Source organism: Myotis yumanensis, unplaced genomic scaffold (genome assembly GCF_028538775.1).
Source record: "Myotis yumanensis isolate MYYU_CA2020_CCGP unplaced genomic scaffold, mMyoYum1.0.hap1 SCAF_14, whole genome shotgun sequence".
In the NCBI taxonomy this organism is placed as follows: Eukaryota; Metazoa; Chordata; class Mammalia; order Chiroptera; family Vespertilionidae; genus Myotis; species Myotis yumanensis.
The window spans coordinates 37476960-37480720 of NW_027223765.1; the positions used below are offsets into that span (position 1 = coordinate 37476960).

The 3761-nt window shown below is 48.8% G+C and overlaps 1 non-coding gene across 1 annotated transcript; it reads left to right on the plus strand.

Annotated features, from left to right (window-relative positions):
- Window positions 1-709: 709 nt before the first annotated feature.
- LOC138992853 (small nucleolar RNA SNORA3/SNORA45 family) lies at window positions 710-837 on the plus strand. The gene has a single exon (XR_011468179.1). It is a non-coding gene; the product is annotated as a small nucleolar RNA SNORA3/SNORA45 family (small nucleolar RNA).
- Window positions 838-3761: the final 2924 nt, after the last annotated feature.

A 3761-nucleotide genomic window follows, 5' to 3' on the forward strand; every position in this document is an offset into this window, starting at 1 on the left:
TCTGCTGCGATGCTGTAGCTATTTCAGGCAGAACAGAACTTTGGAGATGTGAGCAGCTCATTTCAAAGGGCAGGAGGTCAGACAATCAGCCCGCATGCCAGTGTCACTTACAATAGCAAGTGACATGGTGGGAATGGCAAGAGCCATTTATCTTGCTCTGTTCTTTATGTATATCCCTTGGGATCTCTCCTGCTCCCCTGTCCTCTCACCTTTCGGTACTCCTTCCCTCTGTATCTTGCCACTGATCTTTCCCATCATGCCCTGCGTTTCTTTTACTTATTTTCTCCGCCAGAGTTGGACCTTTGTTTCTTTCTTTCATTCCTTCAACTGTGTGTCGCCAACTGTTTGGGGCACAGCAGTGACCAAAATAGGCACAATCACCCCACTCACATGGAACTTATGTATAGGAGGGTGGTGGAAGACCGAGAGTAAAAAGTAAATATGTGACATGTTAGAGAGTGATCAGTGCTCTAGGGAAAGAGCATGGAAGGGGGGTGGCCAGGTAGAGGGGCAGGGGGGTTGCTACTGAAATAGGGCCGTGCAGGAAATTGTCACCCTAGTAGGAGACCTTTGAGGAAAGGCCTGAAGGAGGTGAGGCGTGAGCCAGGCCATGAGCTGGGGATGGAGTGAGTATTCCAGGCAGAGGGGACAGCAAATACAACTTTGCTGAGGCAGGAGAGTGCCTGGAAAGTTCAAGAAAGAGCAAGGACCTGAGACTAGAGTCACATCTTGACAGCTGTGGTCCTGGTGTGCTAGAGTTCTCGCAGAGAATCTGCTGGTCTCGTTCACTGGCAAGGGCAGTAAGGGCCCCTGGTAGTGCCCAGACCAGAAACATAGGGGGAAAAAAAAGAAAAAGAAAGGAAGGAATAAAAGGAAAGAAAGAGCAAGGAGGCCTTGTGACTGGGCAGAGTAAGCCAGAGGGAGATGGAGGATGTGGCATCGAAGGCCGTTGGGGCTTTCTCCTTATCATCACGCCTTGCCAGCTTCTACTTGACCTGATGTGAGATGCCTCCTGCCCCCACCTCCCATTCCTCTCCTCCCAAATGAAGAGCCCTGGGCAGAGGGAGGATGTGATGGATCCTGACATTTCCCAGGATCATATGTAGCCCATTGCACTCTCTCTCGCTTTCAAAATAATTCCTCCTTGTGTCTAGTTTCCTTGGAAAAATTCAGTCTGATGTCATCACTGCCCCCATTTGAGACCCTCCCTTTCAAGCCAAATCCATTTCCTCAGCCACGACTCCAATTTTTGGATCTAAAACTGCTTCTTTGTTCACTTCAAGGATTGAGAATCGTAAAAAGCCCAGACCGTGTTTTCAGTTTAATTTCTAGCTCAGGGATTTAATCTCACAAATTACCCTTGGTCTCATTTATGGCAGCTGAGATTCCCTCACTTGCTCACGAACTAAAGGGTAAGGTAAAATATTTCTTTGGGGAGAAATGAGACGTTGTATTAGGTCCTGGGGTGTGATTGTTAACTGCAGACCTAATGTAGTCATCTAGCAACGCCAAGTATCACCCCAGCACTAGCAGAAGTTTCTTGATAAATGCAGCATATGTCTTCTTTATGGGAAAATAAGAAATTGCCGGTTTTATAAGAAAATATTTTAGGGTTTTCTCAAGGTGGAAAGGACTCAGAGAATCCCCCTTGATCACATTCATTCAAGACTAGAACCATGAAACAAAAGCCGATAAAACAAAGCACCCCGCTATCCTTTGTTCCTAAGAAGCAGTGTCGGAGGGCCTAATTTAATCATTTAGTGCTGTTAAGCAGTAATTAGGTTTCCATGGAGGCAGTGGCTTTAGCCTTGGCAGGATTCTGCTCCTTATTTGCTAGTCTTTTTCCTTCATAGAAGACAGGCTGTTAACAATGATAGTCCCTTTCTTACTTCCAAAGCCCCAGAATCCTCGGGTTTAGGTACCTGACCTGCAGAGGTGGGTGTTGGCCTCTGAGGCCCAGGTGGTTCTGCAAGGGCATTGTCTTCTGGCTGCAGAAACATGAGACAACATGAGCTGGATGTGCTGCTCAGACTCCCCATGGCACATTGGCTAGGCGTCTGCAATGAGGGGTCGCTGGGTGTTTATGATTGGCGCACCTGCTCTGTGACAGTGGACACCCTCTTTCTCTCTCTGAGTGGGAGGTGTGGTTTTTATCTCTTGAGTGGGGAAGATATCTATCCTGCAAGAATTCAGTGAGAGAATTCTTACATTTTCCCAGCAGAAACAGCAAGCTCAGAAGACATTCAACACCCAGTGCCCTTCTGGCAGCCACGGAGCTGGAGCAAGCAGGAGGCTTTGTTGCCTGGGTGATGGAGGAAGCCAAACTTCCAGCCTGCCCTGAGCCGGCTGTGGCCTCAGCTCATGGCAACAAAGTTTCAATTATAGAAGACAAATAAATCCCAGACACCTGCTTCCAGTCAGCCTCCACTGGGAGCTTGGGTGGCTGGGGGCCGTGGCCAGCCTGCAAACAGCCATCAGCCCCTCACCCAGGCTGGCCACACCCTCATGGGGTAAGGGTCCCCACTGGGGGGCTTAGCCAGCCTGAAAGTGGCCCTCAGCCCCTCACCCAGACTGGCCAGGCACCCCAGCAGGACCCCCCACCCTGAAGGGGCTGTGGTCAGCCTGCAAATGGCCCTCAGCCCCTCAACCAGGATGGCCAGGCACTCCAGGGGGGACCCTTACCCTGAAGGGGCTGTGGTGAGCCTGCAAACAGCCATTAGCCCCTCACCGAGGCTGGCCAGGCACTCCTATATAATAAAAGGGTAATATGCAAATTGACCCTAACAGCAGAATGACTGGGAATGACTGGTCACTATGACACACACTGACCACCAGGGGGCGGATGCTCAATGCAGGAGCTACCCCCTGGTGGTCAGTGCGCTCCCACAGCGGGAGCTCTGCTCAGTCACAAGCCAGGTTGACGGCTGTCAGTACAGCGGTGGTGGTGGGAACCTCTCCGGCCTCCTCAGCAGTGCTAAGGATGTCCAACTGCAGCTTATGCCTGCTATCTGCTGGCAAGTGGACATCCCCCGAGGGCTCTTGGGCTGTCAGAGGGATGTCTGACTGCCATCTTAGGCCCGATCCCCCAGGGAGTGGGCCTAAGCTAGCAGGTGGTCATCCCCCGAGGGGTCCCAGACTGCGAGAGGTACAGGCCAGGCTGAGGGACCCCACCGAGTGCACAAATTTTTGTGCACCGGGCCTCTAGTATATACATAATTAGTAAAAGTGCAAAAGCATGCATAAGAATGATAATCACCAACTTTTCGTATATCAGGAGGACCCAGAAGAATGAGGAAGGACAGGCTTAGCTTTATTTGTAATTTTTAATTGCAAACAAGACAGTTTTGAAGAAAATACAATGAAATATTAACATTGGTCATATTTTCCCAGTGGATATTTGGGAATCTTTTATTTCTATGCTTTGTTGTATATTTTATATGTTTTATAATTAAAAGTGAAAAACAGAAAAGGGGAAGGAAAGCATGCAGTCACTTGGATAATTCATTTAGCTTCTCTGAGTTTTAGGGAGGAGGTTTCCTAAAGTCTTTGGTAATGTCTTTATTCCTCTGTTTAAGGAACATGGGGCAACACCCACCGAGAAAGACATTTCATTAAGACACATTCCTCTTGTATGGATGTGAATATTGAATGCTCAGTATCGTAAGTCCACATCCAAATTCATACTCTTGTAAGCGATTCAGTGTAGCGTGTGAAACTCTACAACTGTTTCTCAACCTGACTAAAGGTATGACTACAAGAAT